Source organism: Camelus ferus, chromosome 2, assembly GCF_009834535.1.
Source record: "Camelus ferus isolate YT-003-E chromosome 2, BCGSAC_Cfer_1.0, whole genome shotgun sequence".
NCBI classification, from domain to species: Eukaryota; Metazoa; Chordata; class Mammalia; order Artiodactyla; family Camelidae; genus Camelus; species Camelus ferus.
Genome location: NC_045697.1, coordinates 106,341,754 through 106,357,919, shown reverse-complemented (window position 1 = coordinate 106,357,919; position 16,166 = coordinate 106,341,754). Strand labels below are relative to the sequence as shown.

General features: G+C 33.4%; 1 protein-coding gene across 3 annotated transcripts in view; it reads left to right on the top strand.

Moving 5' to 3' along the window:
* Positions 1-16,166, top strand: part of IQCM (IQ motif containing M) — a 228,162-nt gene that overhangs the window by 62,082 nt on the left and 149,914 nt on the right. The window lies entirely within an intron of this gene.

The window sequence follows — 16,166 nt, the reverse complement described above, 5'->3', positions numbered from 1 at the left end:
GCTCCTTTATTTGAACTTGAGAGATTGGATTTTTTTAATGTGTGTAAATATTGATGGTTTTAGGAAATTATAAGGATAAATTCTTACAATTTTAAAAGTTTCTCTACAGTTGAGTTATTTTTTAAAAAATATGTAATTCTTCAAAAGAAAATATAGATGACCCTTTAAAATGCCTTAAGTGAGATTGAGCAACTCTCTGGAACTTGGTGAGCTACTTGAAGACCTAGGGGGCTATTGATTTAAAGAAACTATTTTTGTAGTTTTCCTTCTTTTCAACTTGTTACTCATGTTCTTGAGCTTCAGGCTGTCATTGAGAGAAAACTCTACTTGTAGAGTGAGGCTTCAGTTGATTTTGAAATAAATTTTTGAAAATTTGCAGAATAAACACCTCCTTGGGTTCTCAGAGCACTCTTGTTTAAAAATTTTCTGTATCCAACTACAATTTTACCAGCCTTTATTTGTGTGGATTATTATAGAAGGAATTCAAGCATCAACTGGAGGGTCATCAAACACATATTTATCTAACCAGTATTCACTCAAGGTATTAATATTTGTGAATATAATGTCAAAATCTCATACATGTGCAATAGGTCTGTTTAAAGTTTTTGGTTATTGTATTGATCCATCCCTTAAATTCTTTTGATGCTTAATCAGATAATTTGAGACCCCAGGGTAGTGGAATGATGTATGGGCCTCAACTGAGTCTAGAATTAAATATTTATGTGAAGAGGTAAATGCTGTCTAAAATTCCTCATAAGGTATAGGGTCCAGTGGGTGAAATAGTTTTAATAGATAACAATCTTGAAATCTGATAACACTGAAAGCTGAGATTTACAGCCCTTAACTGCCACATAGTGAAAATTCTGCTAATTGTGTGATATTTAGAGTTTCAAGATCATCGTAAGGGCTGATAAAAGCCTCTATTTTGAATGCCATCCACCTGAGATAAATCACGTGTCTTCCCCTTATGGAGGAACATATCAGCCCTTTGAAGGGGTCAGTCATTCTCAAGGCTTTAGTCTGAAAATAGAAATGTAACTCTTCTTTTCCTATATACATAGAGTCTACTCTACAGGGGTTTGACCGCTGTTTGTTTAGTGCTAAAGAAAAGATGGAGGACCTTTCTTCTAAAATGTTTGTCGAGAGAATCCCCATTACTAGCTATAGATTATTGTGAAATTGTGAGTGAAAGGCTGGCAGAATGAGCAATCACCTATGTGATGTGTTTTGAGATTTTCTAAAGGTTCTATCTGTGCCAAAAAAAATCTGGAATACTTACTAGGAACCATAACTTCACGGAAGCTAAAGAATCCCTATACTTATCACAGTTACTGGCATGTATTGGGCATTAATAAAAAATTGTTAAATGAATGAAATGCATAAATGAAGATGAATTAAAAGGAGAAGCCACTCAAATGGAATGTATTTCTGTATATATATGTGTGTCTGCTTCTGCATAGTAGGCTAAAACTTGATAACTGCTAAAAGAAAAAAGAATTTGGGAAAGTACAATCCAATACAATAACAGCAATGAATACAAACATGTAAAAAATATCACTGTACACTTTTACAGTTCTTGTTTATACTGATTATATGTAGACTGCACAGATACCACAAAAATAAGTAAAATTTTATGCAGTTTACCTTAGATGTTTTAAAACCAAATTGTTGGGCAGATTATTCATTTTATGATATGTCTTTCAGTATTCATAAACATGGGGAGTTGAAAGGCTGAACATGCTAAAAGTGTAAAAAATTGCAACAAAAATAATTATTTCCAAATGCTCTAGAGCAGCTATTCTTTTTTTCCTTAAAATGAAAGTATATTTAATCAAATAAGAATGGAGATTCCATCACTGTTCTGTTGTGGTTTGGTTTTATTTTTTTAGTTTAAGCTAAACTGCTCTTTTATAATTGCAATATATTTTTTCATAAGGGCAAAAATATCTGAAGGCTTGTGTCCAGAAACTTATTTTATGTAAACTATTAGTAAAATGTGAAAAATGTTGATTTTCTCTTTGAAAAACCTAGATGTGGTCCTTGCTTTGTGTCTTGGGTGAAAAATAATATTTTTTTAAGCTTGTCATATTTTTTAGTTTAGGACTATAGTCTATAAAGATTTGCACAAAAAAGATTTTTCTCCACGTATTGTTGTAACTCTAAAGTTACAGCTTCACTGAATATCTGAAACAGTCACTGAGATCTCTTTAATAACAGAATGTTGCTTAAATTGTGAGAGAACATAGATCTTATGGTTTTCTCTGGGGTATATTGTAATTTACTGGGCTCTAAAAGTTTCTGATTTTGTTTTAGGGTAAATAAATTATTATTAAAGGAAAAAGGAAAGGAAATTAGAACATAAGAATTAAGAAGAGTCATGATTTCTATCCATTTGACATATATTACAATATATAATAATAATATAATATACAATATTATATATAAATGCATGTATCTTATACTGCTTGAAGCCTTGCCTTTAAAAGCAGTATAGCACAGTGATTAAGAGTGAAGACACTGCAGTTATTATACCTACTCTAATGAGGTTAGAATTCTGGCTCTGTCAGTTTCTAGCTGGGAGACCTCATGCAAGTTACTTCATCACTCTTGACTCAGTTTCCTCATTGGTTAAATGGGGGATAATAACAATACTTATCCAAGAATTTTTAGATAATGCTTGTAAATTGTATAACATACATCCTAGTGCTTACTAAAATTGAACTGTAATTATTAGCTATAATTCCCTAGGTATAGGTAGTAAAGCATAATATACTTGAGAGTCTGATGTTTTTGTCCAACTTTGACCCTGTCCTAAAAGATTTGTCACTTGAAACACAAGACACATCTCATTATAACACTGACTTACCATATCAATGCACCAAGCAGAAATGAGTTTTATTGTTATTGTGCAAACACAATCATGGTGGCCTTTCCTGGATTCACCTATTTTTACCATTGTCATTGTTAGCATCCTGTTCTACACCTTGAATCTGCCTGTTTACCCTCCTATTTCAATAACTTTGGAAAGTCATTCTTAAACTGATATTCTTCAAGCACCCCTTTCACTGGTGATTTTAAAGCTTTCTCTACTTGCCAAGTTCACAGACTTGAGACTCTTGGAATGAATAAACTAAGTACGTCCTTTAATTCTGTCTACATCAGTCTCCACAAGACACTTAGGACTTCCCAGTCACCTCTTATCATCAAAACCCCACTTTCTGCATAATTCTGTTTGCCTTTTTTTCTGACTTTAGTCCCTAACCCTTCCCACCCCTGAAACCCATTTACTGTTCTCCTTGAACTGCTAGCCAGTAACTAGCAAAAACCCTGAATCCTTAACGTCATCTAAGTGTCACCTTCACTTTCTTCGTCTAGTTGAAATCTGTGCTCTGTCTCCAACCCTGAGGACATTTCTTCCTCTGCTCCTCTCTCAAGTGGTGATGGTCTTCTCTTTCTCTTGCCTTGTATCTCTGGGAGTGGAGGTGGGGGTTGACTTCCTTATTTCTCAGGCTATTTCCAGATCATTCACCTTCCTCTTTCCTAAAATTCCAAGCTTTGAATCTCATGTCATCGAATTTAATTGTTTTTTTTTGGGGAGGGGGGTGTAATTAGGTTTATTTACTTATTTATTTACTTTTAGAGGAGATGCTGGGGATTGAACCCAGGACTTTGTGCATGCTAAGCATGCACTCTGCTACTTGAGCTATACCCTCCCCCTTCTCATGTTATCAAATGATATCCTTTATTACCTCTCCTGCCTACAGTAACCTGTTGATTTGTATCCATTCTTTCATATCTTAAAGAATTTAGCCCCTGGATTCTTGTAACTTTCTCTAGCACTAGTCTTGTAATAACTCTGATTTTGGTATCCAGATAAATAAGCTCTCTAACTCACTGGCTTCTTGATTCCTTGAGCTCTTTTCCTCCAATGATTTTGTCATCTGTAATACTTTATATATATATATACTCTGATAGTTATAGCCTAGGAACCTTTGAAATATTTCCAAAATCTCACTTTGAAGGGTACCACAACTCAACCAGGCTACCTTCTAAACTCTTTAACATTTTTTCAAACTCCCACTGGGAGTCTGGGGGTCCTTAGTGTTCATGGGTCTGGTGATCAATTTTTGAATTTTTCTCTAGCTATACTAATTCTCTTGATAATTTTATCCAATCCATAGCTTTAACTGCCATTTATATGCAGATGACTCCAAATTTATGTCCAGCCTGGTTGTTCTCCTCAACTCCAGGTAACATTCAAATGCTTAATCAGCATTTCTGCCTGGGTTTTTAATAGGCATTTCAAACTTAGCATGTCCAGCTCAGGAACCCTGTACACTGTAAGGAAAGCTCTTTATCTTAGACATCACAGCATCACTTCTTTACCAGTTCTAGGCTTTGTCCGAATGCCTTCTAATCAGTGAGGGCATCACTGACCAGCCTGTTATAGTAGCAAGTATATCTCCCAGTCCCACTTACCAATCCTGCTTTATTTTGATCTCTAACACTTAGGGCCTGAGGACATATTGCCTATTTGAGTTCTCTGGTTTTGTCTGCACCTTCTGCTAGAATGTAATCTTCATGAATGCAGATAGTGATTAATTCATTACTAAATCCCTTAGACACAGAATCATTCCTGGACGTGCTCATTGTATTTTGTTGGATGAATGAAGATACTGCTATTTTATTTACAGAAAGAGTGCTACCAATTTTCATATTTATTTTTTTCTATACTATGAGGAAAGTTATCTGGTTTATTAGAATAAATACTTTTATCAGTGGAATTCAAATATACTGTCTTCATTTTGAATAAAAAATTACAGCTGGAAAAAATATAGCTCTGTGTGTGTATTTCTGAGGATATGGTGAACAATTATGTAAGGAAAGATTTCTGGGTGCAAAACACCTAAAAATACTAGTTAAATATTAAAAAGGTAACTTAAAAAACCCAGCTGATCTGCCAGGAAAGCACAAAAATAATAAAACCAGAAAATATAAGCAAGCCTGATCCCAAAGAGGTTTAATACTCTTTATAGCAGTTTGTTTTTAGGGTTGTTTATTCCTGGTGGCCTAGACGTTCCTAGCTTAAAAAAAAAAAAACCCACAAAAAACTAGCATCACTTCTCTCCCCCTTCCTTCCTAGCTATCTGTCTGTCTGTCTATCTGCATTTTTTAATATATGCATTATTTGTTGTCCAGCCTCAGGTATCTAGAATTAGATTGATAGAAATCCTTGTTTCATGATGCATTATCTTCATTTTTGCCTGAATTGTTTTTTCTTTCTTTCTTCCTTTTCTTTTCTTTCTTTCTTTCTTTCTTCTTTCTTTCTTTCTTCTTCTTTCTTCCTTTCTTTCTTTCTTTCCTTTCTTTCTTTCTTCCTTTTCTTTTCTTCCTTCCTTTCTTCCTTTCCTTCCTTCTTTCTTTCTTCCATCTTTCTGTTCCCTCTTTCTTTCTTTCTTTTCCTTTCTTCTCTCTTCTTTCTCTCTTTCTTTCTCTCTTTTCTTTCTCCTTTTCTTTCTTTCTTTCTTTCCTTTCTTTCTTCTTTCTTTCTTTCTTTCTTTCTTTCGTTTCTTAAAAAAATCTTCTTTCTTTCTTTCTTCTTTCTTTCCTTCCTTCCTTCCTCTTCCTTCCTTTTCTTTTCTTTTTCTTTCTTTTTCTTTCCCTCCCTCCCTTCCTTCCTTCCTTCCTTCCCTTCCTTCCTTCCTTCCTCTTCCTCTCCTTCCTTCCTTCCTTCCTTCCTTCCTTCCCCCTTCCCTTTCTTCCTTTCTTCCTTTCTGTGTTATAATGAACACAAAGAAAATCATCCCCCAGACAAAAGACTGTAATATTGACAGCAACTATCATCTTCTACTGTGCCTCTTACAAATCCTATCCCTTTGCTTCCACCCCAGATTTGGAAGAGTTGTAGTAAATTTTCACTACTAATCCTTTGTTACTTCTGTTGTGGCTACTCGTTTCACTTTCTTTAAAGTGTCTTTGGTAAACAAATAGTATTGATTTAAATACAGTAAATTGTATTAAAAATGTTACCCTCTCTGGGATAAATAAAAGACTATGAAGAACTTTAGGTTTTCTCTTCCTCTGTTTTGACTTTCATACTATCATTGTCCATTATTTCAATTTTGTCTTTTTTTTAAACTTTAATCTCACAAGCCATGCTATAATTATCATTATTTTATAAAGATAGTATTTACTTAGATTTACCTACCTCCTGGTAGGTTAAGAGTTGAGAAAAACTTAGAAATTTTTTAAAATGAAATATAGGTGGACATGAAATATCCTTCCTTTTATTTAGGCCTTTTTAGAGTTGTCTCAATAATACTTTAGTTTTCTGCATTTTTTAAAAGATTTCTTTCTATGCATTTAATGTTTTTGATACTATTTTAAATGGTATTTAAAATTTTATTTCACCCCCCCACTCCCTTTTCTGGAATATAAAAATACAGTTGAACTTTTTGCATGGACCTTATATCTTTATGGCCTTTATAAATTAACTTACTAATTCTAGTAGTTTATCTGGTTTATCTGTTGATCATTTTAGACCTTCTGCATACACGATCTTGTTCTCCATGAGTGATGACATTTTTTGTTTTTTCCTTCTGATTATAAATCTTTTATTTATTTTTTTCTTACCTTATTGTATAAGTTAACACTACCTAACACAATGTAAAATAGAAGTGTTGGGGAGCTTTATTGTCTCATTTCTTATCTCAGAAGAAATTGTTACATATTTTAGTATTTGTTATAAAATTTCCTCATTATACTAAAAAGTTCCTAGATTGCTAAGTTTTTTTAATCATGAATCAGTGTTGAATTTTATTAAATGGTTGTCTTTTTACATCTTAAGGTGTTTATATGATTTTTCGCATTTGTTCTTTTTTTTTCATTTTTCAGTTTTATTAGGTAGAATTGTTACAGTTTGACTGCACATATACAATATATTCACATAAATACATATACACAATATACTGCACATATTTTTTAAATTTACATATATGTACTGTTCATTGTTTCTAAGAACAGATAGAGCTTTAGCTTTTTAAACTTACATAGTTATCAAAGGAGTAAAGCTAACCACAAAATAAGAATTAATTCTAAAAGATACATATACCCCACTATTAACAGCAACATTATTTATAAGTGCCAAGATATGGAAGCATCTTAAGTGCACATAATAGATGAATGGATAAAGAAGATACAGCATATATATGTAATGGAATACAACTCACTCATAAGAAAGAAGGATATTTTGCCATTTGTGGCCCTTCATTCACTTTTTTTTCCACTTCAGAAATCAGAATTTTATAACTGGCATAAACATTTCCACTGCATCAAAAACAACAAAATACCTAGGAATAAGCTTAACCAAGGTTACCTATGCTGTGAAAACTGTAAAACATTGATGAAGGAAATTGAAGATGATACAAAGAAATGGAAAGATATCTTGTGCTCTTGGATTGGAAGAATCAACATTATCAAATGGCTGTACTACCCAAAGCAATCTCATTTGTTCCTTTTCTTGTTTGCTTGTTTTTTTTTTTTTAAACATTTTTTATTGAGTCATAGTCATTTTACAATGTTGTGCCAAATTCCAGTGTAGTGCACAATTTTTCAGTTATACATGAACATATATGTTTTCATTGTCACATTTTTTCTTCTCTGTGAGCTACCACAAGATCTTGTATATATTTTCCTGTGCTATACAATATAATCTTGTTTACCTATTCTACATATGCCTGTCAGTATCTACAAATTTTGAACTTCCAGCCTATCCCTTCCCACCTCCCTCCCCCTAGGCAACCACAAGTTTGTATTCTATGTCTATAAGTCTGTTTCTGTTTTGTGTTTATGTTCTTTTTTTTTTTTTTTCTAAGATTTCACATATGAGCGATCTCATATGGTATTTTTCTTTCTCTTTCTGGCTTACTTCACTCAGAATGACATTCTCTAGGGACAACTGTGTTGCTGCAAATGGCATTATGTTGTCGGTTTTAATGGCTGAATAGTATTCCATTGTATAAATATACCACACCTTCTTTATCCAGTCAGCTGTTGATGGACATTTAGGCTGTTTCCATGTCTTGGTATTGTAAATAGTACTGCGATGAACATTGGGGTGCAGGTGTCATTTTGAAGTAGGGTTCCTTCTGGATATATGCCCAGGAGAGGGATTCCTGGGTCATATGGTAAGTTTATTCCTAGTCTTTTGAGGAATCTCCATACTGTTTTCCACAGTGGCTGCATCCAAACTGCATTCCCACCAGCAGTGTAGGAGGGTTCCCTTTCTCTACAGCCTCTCCAGCATTTGGTATTTGTGGACTTTTGAATGATGGGCATTCTGACTGGTGTGAGGTGATACCTCATTGTAGTTTTGGTTTGCATTTCTCTGATAATTAGTGATATGGAGCACTTTTTCATGTGCCTTTTGATCATTTGTATGTCTTCCTTGGAGAATTGCTTGTTTAGGTCTTCTGCCCATTTTTGGACTGGGTTGTTTGTTTTTTTTCTTCTTAAGTCATATGAGCTGCTTATATATTCTGGAGATCAAGCTTTTGTCGGTTTCATCATTTGCAAAAATTTTCTCCCATTCCATAGATTGTCGTTTTGTTTTACTTATGGTTTCCTTTGCTGTGCAGAAGCTTGTAAGTTTAATTAGGTCCCATTTGTTTATTATTGCTTTTATTTCTATTGCTTAGGTAGACTGCCCTAGGAGAACATTTTTGAGATGTATGTTAGATAATGTTTTGCCTATATTTTCTTCTAGGGGGTTTATTATATCTTGTCTTATGTTTAAGTCTTTGATCCATTTTGAGTTTATTTTTTCATTTGTTCTTTTAATGTAGTGAATTGTACTTACTGATTTTCAGATGTTATACTAATCTTCAACTATGAAATAAACCTAACATGGATTCAATTTATTAATATTCTGTTGAGGGTTTTCCCATTTATATTGATGAGGGATGGTCTGTGATTTTCCCTGTTTATAATGCTCTTGTCAGGATTTGGTATTGAGGTGATGGATGACATTATACAGTAAGTTGGAAACTGTTTCCTCTTTTGTGTTGTCTGGAAGAATTTGTGTAAGATTGTGCTATATTTTTCTAAAATGTTGTGGTAAATCACTAGCGAAGCCACCTGGCCTGGACATTTCTTTATATGGAATTTTAAAATCATAGATTAAATGTCTTTAAAGTAAGACTGATGAAACTATTTTTATCATCTTTCAGTTTTAGTAAGTTATGTTTATAGGGATACATCTAGATTGTCAAAAGTACTGCCATAAAGATGCCTATAGTAACACTTGTACTGATGTCTTCTTTTTAATATTTGATATTAATTATTTAGGTTCTCTCTCTCTCTTTCCTTCCCTTTCTCCTTCTTTCTATTTGGTCAGTTTTGCTAAAAGCCAGTCAACTTTATTGTTTTCTTTTTTTTTTAAACCAGCTTTTAGCTTTATCAATTTTCTCTATAGCATATTGCTTTCTACTCCATGAATTGCTATATTTTCCTGATCTTCATTTTGGTCAGCTCTGACTGAGCACCTTATTTGGGACTCTAATATTTGTTATTGATTCAGTATTTACTCAAAACAATGAGCATTTTCTAAATTCTGTTATATATGGTATTATTATCTAATTAGTGTGATGTAATCTTCTTTCAATAAAATGGATGAGTTTTTTGAGGACATCAGTCCTCCTTTAAAAATAGCCATTCAAGTGGTAGACATATGGGATTTCAAAAAATACTTAATAAATTGTTTTTGTTCCCTGTGAAGATAGCTTAAAATAAATAAAACCCTTACCACTAGACTCATACTGTATTAAAATCAATAGCAGTTTTAGTTTTCATTTCTTTCATATGCATATAATACATATTAAATATATATAATCATGTTAAAGAACATATCATATTAAAGAACATATGGAGAAAAGAAAAAACTTGTCCATTAATGCCACCATCCTCTCCGTGATTAACAGCTTGGTTTATTTCCTTCCAAATTTTGTTCCCTCTGCTTCTTTTTTAAAACCTAGTGGCTATACAAATTTTAACATTTTTGCTAGTTAAGTCTAATGTAATAGTTTCCTTTCATCAATTGGACATAAATGTCTACTTCAGTTTTTCCCCAGTGACTGTAAGAAAACTCTCCCCATGTATCATGTGGTAGACTCTCTAGTTTCTTCATTTGCCTGCCCCACCAGGGCTTATTCAATGTATTGATCTGCTTGGGTTGTCATAATGAATTACTATGGACTGGGTTACTTAAACAACAGACGTATTTTCTCACAGTTCTGGAGGCTGGAAGTCTAAAATCAGGGTGCCAGCATGAGTGGGATGTGAGGGAAGGTCTCTTTCTGGCTTATAGACAGCAGCCTTCTAGCTGTTTTCTCACATGCCCTATTCTCAGACCATACATTCAAAGAGAGAGAGAGGTCTCTGGTCTCTTTCTGTAAGTATGTTAATCCCATCATGAGGTCTCCACCCTCATGATCTCATCTAAACTTAATTATCTCCAGAAGGCACCATCTCTAAATACCATCACATTGGTGGGCAGGGCTTCATCATTTGTATTTGGAGGGATGGGCACAGTTCAGGTCATAGCACTCTGTATCAGAGGAGGAGGAGGAAAAACATGTTCTTTGTTCTTGCCTTCCGACACTGTATGAAGGCAGCTGAAGGAAGACAGGGTGGGAGGGAGGGAGGGAGGGAGGGAGGAAGTCTCAACTTATTGTAGAAGAGGAAAATAGATTTTTCAGAATAACAAAATCTAAAATATTAAAATCTCTAAATATATTATTTTATGTGGAATTCTACTATATCACAGCAGGTGGAGTGGGAGGTAGTTGTACATTTAGACTGATAATATTTACCCTTTTAACTCTGTGGTTACTTATTTCTTAATAGTCTACTGTAATCATTAAATACCTCCTCATAAATACTTTCATTTATTGGTGTAATTTCAGTTATTATTTTATATCAAGGTGATTAAAAAATGATTTGAAAAAGCTAAATTAGGATACTTAAAATATTTTTATTACTTTTTGTCACAATAGCTTACTCAAAACATTAATTGAAGGGTACATGTTTATATTAAAATGATAGAATAAATTTATGTTTAATATAATGATATACTAGTAATAAGTTTCTTTTTATATGTTGTCTCCTTAATTCTAATGGGATTTTCAGGAATGGCCAGTCTAACTTTTCCCATCTATCAAGACACTTGCAGCTAGCTCAAGTCTCAGAAGTATAAGGCTTCTGATTCTCAGTTCTTGTTCCATTTTATTGTTTTGCTTTATGTTCATACTTTCTTATATGTATCAATGAGTATTTTGCTCTGTAAGTATAAATTTGGGATATTTTAAGGCTATATTTCAAGGCAAAAGAGTGACTCAATATAGGATGGGCATATAAAATGAGTATTTTGTGCTATGTATAATGTTATGAACTACAAGCTTATGTAAATTTGTATGATTTTTGAAAGTTTTGGTCCAGCTTATCCTATGCAGTCTAAATTTGGTATTTCTTACTGCTGTACTTTTTTTAAAATTACATTTTCAGCGAATCATAAGTTTATCAGTGATATTATTGCATACAATACAATTTTAGAGTGTTAGCATTTATGTTGAATTATAAATTAGGTTGTATTGCTTTTTCAGTATGTAACAATATAATAGGAAAGATAGCTTTCTTGTATGATTCCCCACTGCTCACGTTAATAGACATTTCATGAAAACACAGTGTTTTATTGTCTACAAACACATCTTGCCTCATCTTCTTTAGGAAAATGTGAAAATATTTTTAATGTACCAAATTCTAAAGAATCAAATTGTTTCAAGCTGAGAGAAATGTGTGCCATGATATTAAAAATGTTCAACAAATCTCCAAGAGATATTTGTGGGATGTTAAAAAAACTGTTTCAATACATTATAAGAATTACCTGTGTCATTAATCCAGGTATTTATCTGTTCACTGTACATTCTGTCAGGAAAAGGAAACCAACAAGCTTTAGCTAATTTTAGTTAAACAAAATTTTAAAATTTCAAGGGAGATTGAATATATAGTCAATAAATATTGATGGTGGGAGGAAGATTAATTCCACAGTGAATTATAGCTATTTCTTATTCAAACTTGATCTTGACATATAACTTATTCAAATGTGAAATTTCTTATTCAAAATACTCTTGAAATATAACCTGTAATTTAAAAATTACAGATAGGTAATTCATTTATATATCCCGAAGTAAGATTGAGAGGACATCTTTAGGCCAGTGATGCACAATAGAAATAAACTATGAAACACTTATAATTTAAAATTTTCTAGCAGCCACATTAAACAAGAGAAGCAGATAAAATAAATTTTAAACAACTTTTTATTGAACCTAAAACATATATACAAAATTTACATTTCAGTATATAATCAATATGAAATATTGACATATTTTACATCCTTTTTTTCTTTGAAATCTGATGTGTAATTTAATGTACAGCACATCTCAATTCATACTGTTCCTACTAGCCACATTCCACCTGCTCATGGCCACATATTACCATACCTACGGCACAGTCTTAGATTTGGGACTGCACTGGAACTTGGCCACTCGTTTCTGTGATAATGCTTGGCACACAGTAAATGGACAGTAGATGTTTAAAGAAAAGAAGAAAAAAAGGAAGCAAAGAAAGGTAATAGGAGAAGTTTGTAGTCAGATAGAACTATGTATATAACCGCTTACTAGATGGATGCCCTTGTTTGGGATATTTAATTTTCTTAACCTCAGTGTCCTTTTGTAAGATTGAGATATTTGTACCTACCTTTCAGAATTACTGTGAAAGAATTAAGTGAGGGTAACACAACCAGAGCGCCTGCCAGGTTTCCTTCCATCCCATTTCCTTTCTGAAATCTGAATTCAGTCATATATTAAATGACCTTATCTATTTGTATCCACTTTTATTAGATCTTTTAAATTACCCCATCAAACATAGTATGTTTTTTCAGTTACGTGTGAGTGGAAAGGAAGGAACTAGCATCAGAAAGTAGGTTTTTGGCATCAGAAGAGTAGCCAAGGACAATTACATTAAATTGCTTAGCATGCTGTGGAATTAACTGCCTATGATCTTAATTATAAATACTTAATTTATAAAACAATCTTTAAACACACAGGTCTATATTTAGATATATTACAATTTCGGTAAATACATTCAGACTGATAGCCAATGTAAAACTGTTAATAGTACAATCAGTTCAGATCTTCTCACTTCTCTTCAGCACAAGCCTGACTCAGGGCTTAGACGCTTGCAGAAGGAGTTAGAAGCATGATCTCTTTTTTCCTACACTCACGTATATGCATACACAATATAACATACATGCAGAAATAAGCAGAAAATGTGTTTGTTGTGGGGTTGACTTCATGGGGTACATAGGACTCGACCCTCAGAAGCGGATCAGTGCTTGGGGTTTAGTGCTCTGTGTTTGCCATCTTGAATTCTTGATAATTTTATCTTTAAATTTGTGGTTTGTAAATGAGTCTGATCAGATAATGGAACATGCACTGGAGGCTTGGAGCCTTGGTTTTCCAATTGGTTCCACCTCCTGTCCCTTTCTCTGTCCGTCAGGATGGGATCTTGACCACCCACAGCCCAGTGACTGTAATCACTCTCTGCCCTGGGTGTGGGTCCCGATGCAGGAGCAAGGAAGATTGGGTGGGTGCACACAGTCCACATACCTACATGGGTCTGCACTTGACCAGCCAGTGTCCTCATGCTCAAGGGAGCACGACGTTAAACAGCAAGTAAAACACAGACTGAAAACCTGGTATGATGTGATGAAGAACTATAAAGTTAACCTGTGTAAGTACTATAATAGGACACTGTCAATACCCAGTAGTTACCCCCACCCCACCTTTTCTCTTCCCACTTAGGACAACCTTATTCACCCATCATAGTTAACCACTAGCTTTAGTTTTTTGTTGTTGTTGTTGTTGAAGTATAGTAAGTTTATAATATTGTGTCAATTCCTGGTGTACAGCACAATGCTTTAGTCATATATGAACATACTTATATTCATTTTCATATTCTTTTTTCACTATAGATTACTACAAGATATTGAAGGTAGTTCCCTGTGCTATACTGTATAAACTTGTTTATCTATTTTATATATAGCAGTTAGTATCTGCAAATCTCTAACACCCAATTTATCCCTTCCCAGCCTCTTCCCTCCCAGTAACTATAAGTTTGTTTTCTATGTCTGTGAGTCTGTTTCTGTTTTATAAATAAGTTCATTTGTCTTTTTTTTTTCTTCTTATATTCCACATATGAGTGGTATCATATGGTATTTTTTTTCTCTTTCTTGCCTACTTCACTTAGAATGACAATCTTCAGGTCCATCCATGTTGTTGCAGATGGCATTATTTTATTCTTTTTTATGGCTGAGTAGTATTCCATTGTATAAATATACCACAACTTCTTTATCTAGTCATCTGTCGATGGACGTTTAGGTTATTTTCATGTCTTGGCTATTGTAAATAGTGCTGCTGTGAACATTGGGGTTCATGTATCTCTTTGAATTAAGGTTGCCTTTGGATATATGCCCAGAAGTGGGATTGCTGGATCATATGTTATCTATTTTTAGTTTTTTGAGGAATCTCCATATTGTTAAGCATAATGGCTGCACCAAACTATATTTCCACCAACAGTGTAGGAGGGTTCCCATGGGGTTAACACTGTGCTTATCTCTCTCTAGTTCTGCCATCAGGAGTGATGGTGAATTATTTGTACATATTTAAAATTTTTATGTAAATTAAATTGTGCTGCATGTATTTCCTGTGCATTACCTGTTTTGCTCAACATTGCTTGTAAAATTTGTCCATGCTGCTGCATACTGCTGTAGGTTGTAATCCCCACAGCTGTACAATATACCATTTTAGGAATATATCACTAAGTTTTTATGCATTCTTTTTTTTTTAATTTGGTTTTCTTTACATAATCTAGGTGACTTTATTTACTTATTTTTTTAGCTTTTTTTTGTGGGGGGGGAAGTAATTAGGTTTATTTATTTATTTTTGGAAGCAGTACTGGGGATTGAACCCAGCACATTGCATGTGCAAGCATACGCTCTGCCTCCTCCCTAGTATATTCTTGATGCACATTATATTGTTTTCACTTTAGAACTATTACGAACCATACTGTGTATATCCCTTAGTGCTCATGAATAAGAATTTCTCTAGGGTTTATACCAAGGAGATAATTTTCTGGTTTATGGGTTATGTATACCTCCAACTTCTCAATAATGCCAAACTGTATTACAAGATTAGCTCTAATTCACATTTACACTTGCAGAGAACTAGCATCCCCATTGTTTCACATCCTCTTCGGTGCTTGGAATTATTAAATGCATGCATTTCTGCCAATGAACTGGGATTCAGTATTTTAAAAGTTATTTATTTTAATTTGCATTTTGCAAATTTTTGATGAGATTGAGTATTCTTATAATATGCTTCTTGGCCATTTTGGATTTCTTCTTTTTAAAAATCTTATTCACTTGCTTTTTTCCCAATTTTCTTTTGAGTTGTTTTCTTTTTCTTACTAAGTTGTAAAAATTCTTTATAAAATTTCATAAACTGCACCTTTGCTGACTGTATAAGTTGAAAAAATGTCTCCAACTCCATGACTTGTCTTTATATACTATTTTACGATGTCTTTTGATAAATAGAAATTGAATGTATCAGTTTCCTTTATGACTGTTTCTTTTTGTATCTTGGTTTTAAAACATGAAATTCTTTGCTACCTAAAGGTCATTAAATTAATGTCCATTATTATCTTCTAACTAGTTATAGTTTTAATTTATGTATTTAGGTTTTTAAGCATAAAGGAATTGATTTTTGTTCAAGGTGTTAGAGAAGGGTCCAGTTTTATTCCCTCCCCCTTCTCCGCCACTCCTGTGTCATAGAGACATTCAGGTGTCCTAGAAATATTTTCTGAAAAGTCCCTTTTTACCTAGTAGTCTTCAGGGTCACCTCTGTCATATACTAAGTGTCCACTTATGCATAGGTAGGGTTTTTTGTGAGTTCTTTTTCTGTTCCATCAATTCATTCATAGAAGAATACTGCACTCTCCTAATTACCATATGTTTATAATAAATCTTTTATCCAGTTTTCTAGTTGTTTGTGACA